This window comes from Procambarus clarkii, chromosome 63 (assembly GCF_040958095.1).
Source record: "Procambarus clarkii isolate CNS0578487 chromosome 63, FALCON_Pclarkii_2.0, whole genome shotgun sequence".
Lineage (NCBI taxonomy): Eukaryota > Metazoa > Arthropoda > Malacostraca > Decapoda > Cambaridae > Procambarus > Procambarus clarkii.
In genome coordinates, this window is record NC_091212.1 from 19,911,056 (window position 1) to 19,923,345 (window position 12,290).

Sequence of the window (12,290 nt, forward strand, 5' to 3'; positions counted from 1 at the left end):
TGTGTCTGGCGGGGCTTCTGTGTGGCAGGTCGGGCTTCTGTGTGGCTGGTGGGGCTTTTGTGTAGCTGGTGGGGTTTCTGTGTAGCTGGTGGGGCTTCTATGTGTCTTTTGGGGCTTCTGTGTGGCTGGTCGGGCTTCTGTGTTGCTCGTGGGGCTTCTGTGTGACTGATGGGGCTTCTATGTGGCTGGTGGGGCTTCTGTGCGGCTGGTGGGGCTTATGTGTGGCTGGTGGGGCTTCTGTGTGGCTGGTGGGGCTTCTGTGTGGCTGGTGGGGCTTCTGTGTTGCTTGTGGGGCTTCTGTGTAGCTGGTGAGGCTTCTATGTGTCTGGCGGGGCTTCTGTGTGGCAGGTCGGACTTTTGTGTAGCTGGTGGTGTTTGTGTGTAGCTGGTGGGGCTTCTATGTGTCTTTTGGGGCTTCTGTTTGGCTGGTCGGGCTTCTGTGTTGCTCGTGGGGTTTCTGTGTGACTGATGGGGCTTCTGTGTGGCTGGTGGGGCTTCTGTAATAACCTAAGTGCAATTACCTAATTGTAGTTACAGGATGAGAGCTACGCTCGTGGTGTCCAGTCTTCCCAGCACTCTTTGTCGTATAACGCTTTGAAACTACTGACGGTCTTGGCCTCCACCACCTTCTCACTTAACTTGTTCCAACCGTCTACCACTCTGTTTGCGAAAGTGAATTTTCTTATATTTTTTTCGGCATCTGTGTTTAGCTAGTTTAAATCTATGACCTCTTGTTCTTGAAGTGCCAGGTCTCAGGAAATCTTCCCCATCGATTTTATCAATTCCTGTTACTATTTTGTATGTAGTTATCATATCACCTCTTTTTCTTCTGTCTTCTAGTTTTGGCATATTTAATACCTTTAACCTCTCCTCGTAGCTCTTACCCTTCAGTTCTGGGAGCCACTTAGTAGCATGTCTTTGCACCTTTTCCAATTTGGTGATGTACTTCTTAAGATATGGGCACCACACAACCGCTGCATATTCTAGCTTTGGCCTAACAAAAGTCATGAACAATTTCTTTGGTATATCGCCATCCATGTATTTAAAAGCAATTCTGAAGTTAGAAAGCGTGGCATAGGCTCCTCGCACAATATTCTTTATGTGGTCCTCAGGTGATTGTTTTCTATCGAGAACCACCCCTAGATATCTTTCTTTATCAGAATTCTTTAAAGATTTCTCACATAATATATAGGTTATGTGAGATCTATGTTCTCCTATTCCACATTCCATATCATTGTATTTATTAACATTAAATTCCATTTGCCAAGTGGTGCTCCATATACTTCTTTTGTCCAGGTCATCTTGAAGGGCATGACAATCATCTAAGTTTCTTATCCTTCCTATTATCTTAGCATCATCAGCAAACATGTTCATATAATTCTGTATACCAACTGGTAGATCATTTATGTAGATAATATACATCACTGGTGCAAGAACTGAACCCTGTGGTACTCCACTTGTGACATTTCTCCAGTCCGATACATTGCCTCTGATTACTGCCCTCATTTTTCTATCAGTCAGAAAATTTTTCATCCATGTTAGAAGCTTACCTGTCACCCCTCCAATATTTTCCAGTTTCCAGAACAACCTCTTATGTGGAACTCTGTCGAAAGCCTTTTTTAGATCCAGATAGATGCAGTCAACCCAACCATCTCTTTCATGTAATATATATGTTGCTCGATCATAGAAACTGAGTAAATTCGATACACAGGATCTTCCAGATCGAAAACCATACTGTCTGTCTGATATTATATCATTTCTCTCCAGGTGTTCTACCCATTTAGTTTTAATTATTTTTTCCAATATTTTGACTATTACACTTGTCAATGATACCGGTCTATAATTAAGGGTGTCTTCCCTGCTTCCACTTTTGTAGATTGGAACTATGTTAGCCTTTTTCCACCCATCAGCTACAACTCCTGTAAACAGGGATGCCTGAAAAATCAGTTGAAGTGGAATGCTGAGCTCAGGTGCACATTTTCTCAGAACCCATGGTGAAACTCCATCTGGACCAACTGCTTTGTTCTTATTTAGCTCCCTGAGCATTTTTCCCACTTCGTCTCTAGACACCTCTATGTGTTCTATGTTGTTCTCTGGAATTCTTATTGTATCTGGTTCCCTGAAGATTTCATTTTGTACAAACACACTTTGGAACTTTTCGTTTAATGTTTCACACATTTCATTTTCATTTTCCGTGAATCTATTTCCCATTTTCAACCTCTGAATATTATCCTTTACCTGCAATTTGTTGTTTATGAATTTATAGATTAGACCTGGTTCTGTTTTACATTTGTCTGCAATCCCATTTTTTAAATTTTTTTCTGCCTGTTACGACCCTGGGTTCATCAGTGGAAACCAGAGGTCAAATTGAGCTAAATAAATGACTTTATGTTATTTGAGACGCTTGTCGACGTGCCTCTGTTTGTATCTTCCTTGCCAGATGTAAGACGAATCTTGTTTCTCACAGAGCATTTAAAGACTGAGCTTGTGGTTGATTATTAATTAATAAAATAGGCATCAACTATGTTAACAAATGATTAGAAAGTATTAGTAAAGTAGATCTGAGTAAACTTGAATATAGGGGTACTGTACGATTAGCTGAGTAGTCGGCCGGCAGCGAGTCAGCCGGGAGCTCTGGGACTGGAGGCTGAAGCGGTCTTCTCTGGCTGGCGTCGTGGTGTAAACATCTCCTTCCTCCTGCTTCTCTCTCATACCTTATTCTGTGTCTAGTTTACCAAGATAAGTAATGTGCTGTATTCTCGTTTTCTGGCATAAGTGTGTATTAATTAATTAGGGGTATCGCTAGTGTTTATTTTGCTAAGTTACTCTAATGGGTCCCAGTGGAACCACGTGGGCTCCAGTAGTACCAGTAAGCTACCTAGAGTCCTTGCTAGTGTCCCTTGCCTAGTAGACTTTACCCTAGCTTGTCCTAAGTGTAAAACCTTGTATCCCGCCAACGTGGACCAAGGCTTTTAACTTAAAATAGTGTGGTAAAGTAATTATTGTTATTGTTGTGAATGTATATGGGGGGTTGTTAAGAGGGTTTAATAAATAAGTTAGTTTTAAAGGAGTATCCATTCTTCCTGTGTAGGAGATCAATGATCTACCTCAAGGCTGACATTTTTAGGAAGCCATTATAAGTATTACAGTTTTATATTTTTATTGGGGGCCGGGCCTTTATGATCTCCCTTAATGGTGATGCCTTCTGATTCTAACTGCTGACCCTACACGATAATAATAAGAGATCCCCCATAGCAGCCAACTATTTATAACAAGTGGTTGTCCTGACCGAGATGAACGTGGTAATTGTAAAAAATTAGATTTTTGAGTGCCAAAACTAACAATTCTTGTTTTCCGCAGAACGGTTGTGTGTTAGCCTAGGGTCCAGCTCATCTAGCAAAGGATATATCTATCTTCCAGTACTGATATTAAGGACTATCTTACAGGTAACTATCCACAGTCTCTGTACCTAAAGCCTACTAATTCCACTGACGTTAATGAGATATTAATCCTTTCCCTTAAAACCAAGTCTAGTGCCCTTGAGGAGATACCAACTTTAATTTACAAAAAAGCCTCCAGATCTTTAGCCCCTGCTATTGCATTGCTCTTCAACAAGTCACTTAAACTCCAAACCTTTCCAGATATGTTAAAAAAAAGCGAGAGTAACCTCTGTCCACAAATGTGGTGATCTCACAGATGTTAATAACTTCAGACCTATATCAATCCTGCCTAACTTGTCAACAATATTTGAAAAACTAACCTACAAGCAGCTTTACTCTTATCTTTACTCTTGTCTGTTTTCTTAAACAACGCTGTTTGTCGACCTATTTGTATTTGTGCTGCTTTTTCAGCCATGTTTCCCCCTTTTTATCTTTATTTTTATTTGCTCTCAACACATTTTATTCTTTATACTCATTTAGTATTAAGTTTTAGTCATTAATGTTTTTCCTGCCCGAAACACATTGCGTAATAGTGGCTTTAGGCATTGTATGTATTAGCTCTATCTATAAATCTATCAATTTATGTAAAATCTCTTGTATGTATGTACCTTACCTGAATAAACATTTTATTTTATTATTTTATTACTGTGTAGCTGGTGGGGCTACTGTGTCACTGGTGGGGCTTCTGTGTATCTGGTAGGGCTACTATGTAACTGGTAGGGCTTCTGTGTGGCTGGTGGGGCTATTGTGTAGCTGGTGGGGCTACTGTGAAGCTGGTGGGGCTACTGTGTAACTGGTGGGGCGTCTGTGTATCTGGTAGGGCTACTGTGTAACTGGTAGGGCTTCTGTGTGGCTGGTGGGGCTACTGTGTAGCTGGTGGGGCTTGTGTGGCTGGTGGGGCTACTGTGTAGCTGATAGGCTACTGTATAGCTGATGGGACTACGTTGTAACTGGTAGTACTACGTTTTAGCTGGTTGGGTTATGTTGTAGCTGGTGGGGCTACGTTGTAGCTGCTGGGGCTACGTTGCAGCTGCTGGGGCTACGTTGTAGCTGGTGGGACTACGTTGTAGCTGGTGGGACTACGTTGTAGCTGGTGGGACTACGTTGTAGCTGGTGCGACTCGTTGTTGCTGGTTGGGCTATGTTGTAGCTGGTGAACCTACGTTGTAGCTGCTGGGGCTACGTTGTAGCTGCTGGGGCTACGTTGTAGCTGCTGGGGCTACGTTGTAGCTGCTGGGGCTACGTTGTAGCTGCTGGGGCTACGTTGTAGCTGCTGGGGCTACGTTGTAGCTGCTGGGGCTACGTTGTAGCTGCTGGGGCTACGTTGTAGCTGCTGGGGCTACGTTATAGCTGGTGGGACTACGTTGTAGCTGGTGGGGCTACTGTGTGGCTGGTCGGACTACGTTGTAGCTGCTGGGGCTACGTTGTAGCTGCTGGGGCTACGTTGTAGCTGGTGGGACTACGTTGTAGCTGGTGGGGCTACGTTGTAGCTGCTGGGGCTATGTTGTAGCTGGTGGAGCTACGTTGTAGCTGGTGAGACTACGTTGTAGCTGCTGGGGCTATGTTGTAGCTGCTGGAGCTACGTTGTAGCTGGTGGGACTACGTTGTAGCTGGTGGGACTACGTTGTAGCTGGTGGGACTACGTTGTAGCTGGTGGGACTACGTTGTAGCTGGTGGGGCTACGTTGTAGCTGCTGGGGCTACGTTGTAGCTGGTGGGACTACGTTGTAGCTGGTGGGACTACGTTGTAGCTGGTGGGACTACGTTGTAGCTGGTGGGACTACGTTTCAGCTGGTGGGACTACGTTGTAGCTGGTGGGGCTACTTTGTGGCTGGTGGGGCTACTGTGTGGCTGGTGGAGCTACTGTGTAGCTGGTGGTGCTACTGTGTAGCTGGTGGGGCTACAGTGTGGCTGGTGGGGCTACTGTGTGGCTGGTGGGGCTACTGTGTAGCTGGTGGGGCTACTGTGTGGCTGGTGGGGCTACTGTGTGGCTGGTGGGGCTACTGTGTGGCTGGTGGGGCTACTGTGTGGCTGGTGGGGCTACTGTGTGGCTGGTGGGGTTACTGTGTGGCTGTTGGGGCTACTGTGTGGCTGGTGGGGCTACTGTGTAGCTGGTGGGGCTACTGTGTAGCTGGTGGGGCTACTGTGTAGCTGGTGGGGCTACTGTGTGGCTGGTGGGGCTACTGTGTGGCTGGTGGGGCTACTGTGTGGCTGGTAGGGCTACTGTGTGGCTGGTGGGGCTACTGTGTGGCTGGTGGGGCTACTGTGTAGCTGGTGGGGCTATTGTGTAGCTGGTGGGGCTATTGTGTAGCTGGTGGGGCTACTGTGTAGCTGGTGGGGCTACTGTGTAGCTGGTGGGGCTACTGTGTGGCTGGTGGGGCTACTGTGTGGCTTGTGGGGCTACTGTGTAGCTGGTGGGGCTACCGTGTAGCTGGTGGGGCTACTGTGTAGCTGGTGGGGCTACTGTGTGGCTGGTGGGGCTACTGTGTGGCTGGTGGGGCTACTGTGTGGCTGGTGGGGCTACTGTGTAGCTGGTGGGGCTACTGTGTGGCTGGTGGGGCTACTGTGTGGCTGGTGGGGCTACTGTGTGGCTGGTTGGGTTACTGTGTGGCTGGAGGGGCTACTGTGTGGCTGGTGGGGCTACAGTGTGGCTGGTGGGGCTACTGTGTGGCTGTTGGGGCTACTGTGTGGCTGGTGGGGCTACTGTGTGGCTGGTGGGGTTACTGTGTGGCTGGTGGGGCTACTGTGTGGCTGGTGGGGCTACAGTGTGGCTGGTGGGGCTACTGTGTGGCTGTTGGGGCTACTGTGTGGCTGGTGGGGCTACTGTGTGGCTGGTGGGGTTACTGTGTGGCTGGTGCGGCTACTGTGTAGCTGGTGGGGCTACTGTGTAGCTGGTGGTGCTACTGTGTAGTTGGTGGGGCTACAGTGTGGCTGGTGGGGCTACTGTGTGGCTGTTGGGGCTACTGTGTGGCTGGTGGGGCTACTGTGTGGCTGGTGGGGTTACTGTGTGGCTGGTGCGGCTACTGTGTAGCTGGTGGGGCTACTGTGTAGCTGGTGGTGCTACTGTGTAGTTGGTGGGGCTACTGTGTGGCTGGTGGGGTTACTGTGTAGCTGGTGGGGCTACCGTGTAGCTGGTGGTGCTACTGTGTAGTTGATGGTACTGCTGTGTAGTTGGTGGGGCTACACAATTATCTCTCCCCATCACCTTAAATGCACCCTCTAGATCCTTCCCCATTTACCCCCCTACTCTCCCCTCTTTCTCTCTCTCCTCCCTCCATCACCACCACAATGCCCGCTCCATCTCTCTTGCCATTCCATTTTTTACAAGTTGTTCCACGAATTATCATATTCTTGCCCTTTTTTATTGATGTCTTCTCATTTTGGTAGCCATTCTCCCTGTCTTGCCACGCGTGACCCTCCCTTCTCCCCCCCCCCCTCCCCCGCCGTCCCATTCTTCCCTGTCGATAACTTACCTCTGCCCATGCACTATATCACCCAGTCGGACTCTAATAACCCCTTGTATGCCTGTAAAATCAGCCTTAAATCCTTGTCTATACGGACGTCTTTTCTTGTCCCACTCCGTCCCCATGGGGTGGCCGCTCCCCTGGTGGCTAGGGGCCGAACTAGCTGGTCATAGAAAACGGATTAGCAGAGACTTGTACATTTTTTCTTAGTTGAGAATAATGTGGAAATAATGTAAATGGCAATAGTCATTCTTATGGTATATCTTGCTTCGCGTCGTGAATATGAAATTAATAGGATTTCCTGCTTATTATTTTGCAAACTGTTTTCTTTTTTTAGGTCGTTTGTACTGACAAGATGCCAAGGATTATTTCTGGTGACGTCAATATGACACCATCCAGAGATGAGATATAAGATATAGCCGGCTCAGGATCTATACTCTCTATTCCCTCATATAGCATCCCGTTCTCATGAGTTATAGAATATATAGATCAGGGTGCAAAGAACATATAGAACAGTTTACGCCGTTCCCGTGGCAACGTGGTAACACACTCGCCTGACGTTTCGCGAGCGCTTTGGCCTGGATTCGTATCCTGGCCGGGGAGGATTGTCTGGGCACCAATTCTTAACTGTAGCCTCTATTCACCCAACACTGAATGGATACCTCGTTGTTGAACGATTTAGCGTGTTTTATTCATGGGAAAATTAGGATTAAGGACCTGCCCGAAACGCTATGCGTGATGGTGGCTGTACAAGAATAAAAAACTCTTGTATATATAAATATAATATAAAAAAGTTTAGCAGTACACACTGGGAGCAGACGATGGTGGGAGCAGACGATGGTGGGAGCAGACGATGGTGGGAGCAGACGATGGTGGGAGCAGACGATGGTGGGAGCAGACGATGGTGGGAGCAGACGATGGTGGGAGCAGACGATGGTGGGAGCAGACGATGGTGGGAGCAGACGATGGTGGGAGCAGACGATGGTGGGAGCAGACGATGGTGGGAGCAGACGATGGTGGGAGCAGACGATGGTGGGAGCAGACGATGGTGGGAGCAGACGATGGTGGGAGCAGACGATGGTGGGAGCAGACGATGGTGGGAGCAGACGATGGTGGGAGCAGACGATGGTGGGAGCAGACGATGGGAGGAGCAAATGTAGTAGTAGCAGTGATATATAACCTCCACCAAAATTACAGAAGACCCAGACAAGAGTATCTTAGAAACAACGTGGCACTTAATACTATTATTGAGAGAGCAGCCTCTGTCGTCTGTAAGAGTCGATCCCGTCTGCTTATCATGAGAGATTTCAACCACGGAAAGATAGACTGGGAGAACAAAGAACAACATGGAGGTGCAGAAACATGGAGAACTAAACTATTGGATGTGGCAACAAGAAACCCTTTAGCCAGCATGTCAGAGGACCTACATGAATTCGTCGTCTACCAACGACGAACCAGCTAAAATTGACCTGGTATTGACCATGTCAGGTATGGGAGCCAGACTGCTCAGTGGACAGCGCTCGGGGTTCGTAGTCCTAAGGGTCCGGGTTTGGTCCCCAATGGGCAGAGTTTCTTTCACCCTGATGCACCTATTCACCTATCAGTAATTAGATACCTGGGAGTTAGACAGCTGCTACGGGCTGCTTCCTGGGGAAGTGTGTGTATGTGCGTGTGTGTGTGTGTATTCACCTAGTTGTGCTTGCTGGGGTTGAGCTCTGCTCTTTCAGCCCGCCTCTCAACTGTCTATCAATCAACTGTTTCTAACTACTAACTTTTTTTAACACACACACACACACCAGAAAGCAGCTTGTAACAGCTGTCTAACTCCCAGGTACCTATTTACTGCTAGGCAACAGGGGCATCAGGGTGAAAGAAACTCTGCCCATTTGTTTTTCCGGCAGTGCCGGGGGGATCGAACCCCAGTCCCTAGGTCCACGAGTATAGAGCGCTGTCCACTCGGCCACCACCCACCCAAGAGGATCTGTGTGTAATTACCTAAATGTAGTTACAGGATGAGAGCTACGCTCGGGAGTCGTGTGTGTGTGTGTGTATGTATGTACTCACCTAGTTGTGTTTGCGGGAGTTGAGATCTGGCTCTTTGGTCCCGCCTCTCAACTGTCAACCAACTGGTGTACAGATTCCTGAGCCTACTGGCTCTATCATACCTACATTTGAAATTGTGTATGGAGTCAGCCTCCACCAAATCACTGCCTAATGCGTTTACTAACTACTCTGACACTGAAAAGTTCTTTCTAATGTCTCTGAGGCTCATTTGGGTACTCAGTTTCCACTTGTATCTCCTTGTTCGTGTTCCACCCGCGCTAAAGAGTTTGTCTTGGTCCACCCTGTCAATTCCCCTGAGAATTTTGTAGTTGTTTATCATGTCTCCCCTTACGCTTCCGTCTTCCAGGGACGTGAGTTTCAGCTTCTTTAGCCTTTCCACGTAACTCATACCTTTCAGTTCCGGGACGAGTCTGGTGGCATACCGCTGAATCTTCTCTAACTTGTGTTTGTCTTGTGTTTAACTAGGTATGGACGCCAAGCTGGAGCTGCATATTCCAGGATTGGTCTGACATAAGTGGTATACAGGGTCCTGAACGATTCCTTACATAAGTTTCTAAAGACAGTTCTTATTACACACAGTAATCACAATAACGTGATGCATCAAATGAACAAATCCACAAGGGCCGTGACGAGGATTCGAACCTAGGTTCGAGAGGATCCCAGACGCTGCCTTAGTCGACTGAGCTACGACATGGTAAAAGAATTGCAACCAGAAGTAAGAGCAACAAGTAAGTTCAGTAGAACTTCTGGTTGCAATTCTTTTACCATGTCGTAGCTCAGTCGACTAAGGCAGCGTCTGGGATCCTCTCGAACGTAGGTTCGAAACCTCGTCAAGGCCCTTGTGGATTTGTTTACAGCTCTTATGTTGACCAGTCTAGCATATGCCTCTGATAATATCCTTTTGATGTGGGCCTCTGGGGACAGGTTCGGTGTGATATCAACCCCCAGATCTTTCTCTCTGTTAAACTCTTGCAGAATTCCACCTCCCAGATGGTACCTTGTGTTCAGCCTTCTGCTCCCTTCGCCTAATTTCATTACTTTGCACTTTCCTGCATTGAACTTTAGTAGCCATTTTCTAGACCATTCCTCCAGCCTGTCCAGGTCGTACTGTAGTCTCTGTCTATCCTCATCTGTCTTGATTCTTCTCATAATTTTTGCATCATCAGCAAACATTGAGAGGAAGGAGTCTATACTGTTATGATCCCAGGCAGCCGAAAAACGAGTCTCCCCTTTGAGAACTATTCTATCAAGCCTGACCTGACTAGAAGGTCTAGTAAATATAGACGTGGAGATACAGATGTAAAATAATTGTTTGGATTTGAAAAAAAATTTAAGATAATGGGCAGTGAATAAGAAATAAAATAAGTGACTGGTTATGAGATGTGGATAATTTGCTGGAAGTGTGAGGCTCGCTTAAAGAGGAGCTTAAATCACTTGTGTACCAGACATCGCGAGGAGAAGCTGCGCTCCGTGTGAGCTCCTGTCAGAAAGGAACCCCTAGTGATATATCTCGAAGAGAAGAGAAGTGTGCAGACGTGCCAGCTGTGGAATCGAGCTGGGAACGTTGTGGTCTCAAGTCCTGGATGGCGAGGAGAGTTTATTAAGCTGCCCAGAGACATTTTCGTGGGCCATGGGAGTGCCCTGATCAGACGCCGTCAGAGGGATAGCGCCCTCGACAAGACAATCTGTGGTAAGCACGATTTAAGCCAGTTTATAGTAGAACTGACATAGAGCTACTTGTAGTTGGTCGTGTGCCCAGCGACAGTAGCGAATGTTTATTGATAACTTAGACATGTTTTGGTAAGGCAGGAAGCCTAAATAAAAGGACAGAGATGAGAGAGCAGTCTCCGTGGTGTAGTGGTAAGACACTCGCCTGGCGTTCCGCGAGCGCTATGTCATGGGTTCGTATCCTGGCCGGGGAGGATTTACTGGGCGCAATTCCTTAACTGTAGCCTCTGTTTAACGCAACAGTAAAATGTGTACTTGGATGAAAAAACGATTCTTCGCGGCAGGGGATCGTATTCCAGGGACCATAGAATTAAGGACTTGCCCGAAACGCTACGCGTACTAGTGGCTGTACAAGAATGTAACAACTCTTGTATATATCTCCAAAGAGAGACAGCTGGAGGGACGAGCAGCACGTCCTCTCCCGTCGACTGCCTGAAGCCAACTGACTGGCAGCGGAGGACCCTCCCAGAGTGAGGAGGACCGCCGGGCCGGTGGAGCATGGACCAGCCCAAATGGGGGAGTCTGCTCTCACAGTGTGCAAAGAGCAGATAGATGTTGGATGCAAACATACTGTGTGGATTATTTCGTCTATGTGTTTATAAGGAAACGTTTTTATTGGCGTGTCAATGGGTTGCAGGTTTGTCTTTGGGGAAGAAGTGCTGAAAACTTCGAAGCCAGCACAAAGGGAGTAGTTGATGAGACTCCAAGGTAGTGGAAGAGTAGGACCTCGAGCTGTGAGGAGAAGCAGTGAAGAGGAGTGTCACGTGATTCTGTAATACCAGTGGCGAAACTCCAATTCTGTTCGAGGAAACTTCATGGTGTAGCAGCCAGGAGAGCTGTGGAGGACCCTAGTAGAAGTGGTGAAGCACCGTAGTTGCTCAAGGAAAACTTCATGGTGTAGCAGCCTGGAGGAGCTGTGGAGGATCCTGGTAGTTAAACCCCGAAAGAACCTGAAGATATCAGGGTAGTGAGCTTCCAGATGTGGAAGGGACGTTCTGGTTGATTACTTGTAGGGAGTTGGTAGAGTGGTTGGTTGTCATTAGCGTGCAAGACACAGTGAAAGGTGAGTGATTGTTTGCCATTTTTGTGCCAAGGAGTACTTATACTGAAGTATAGAGTTACAGTCGTAGGCTGGATTACCTACAGATGTGTGTGTTCTAGGACTGATAGGGTGATCGATTGATCATTGTTGTATATCAAGGAACATTTATAATAATATTTATGTTATTGCATTCATACGCTGAATTTCCTTGCACATGTTTATAGATATATATTCTCTTGCTGATAGTGCAACATTGTGTTATAAGACTTGACCTACTTGAGGAGGTTGGTAGTATTAGGTGGTGAATCCAGAGATAGGATACCACTTGATAAGCAGATGATAGAGTTCTGATGGTGTTGGAGTGCAACCTGACTGAAATAGTATAGAGTGTTGGATTCATTATTATTATTATTATTATATGTGTGTATGTGCTTGGTCCAGTAAATGTATTCAAATTTGCTGGTGTTTGCCCTTGTCCTAGTGAGGCTTCCCAGGAAGTAGTAAAGAAGGATAGAGAGAAAGAACCAAGAACCACAGCTGTGGACAGGGTAGAA

At 47.0% G+C, this 12,290-nt stretch overlaps 1 long non-coding RNA gene across 1 annotated transcript in view; it reads left to right on the forward strand.

Moving 5' to 3' along the window:
- Positions 1 to 2,767: 2,767 nt before the first annotated feature.
- The window catches only part of LOC138354482 (uncharacterized), a 19,959-nt gene continuing 10,436 nt past the window's right edge, over positions 2,768 to 12,290 (forward strand). The window contains exon 1 of the long non-coding RNA XR_011223578.1: positions 2,768 to 3,446. This is a non-coding gene — a long non-coding RNA (uncharacterized lncRNA). The remainder of the gene's footprint in view (positions 3,447 to 12,290) is intronic.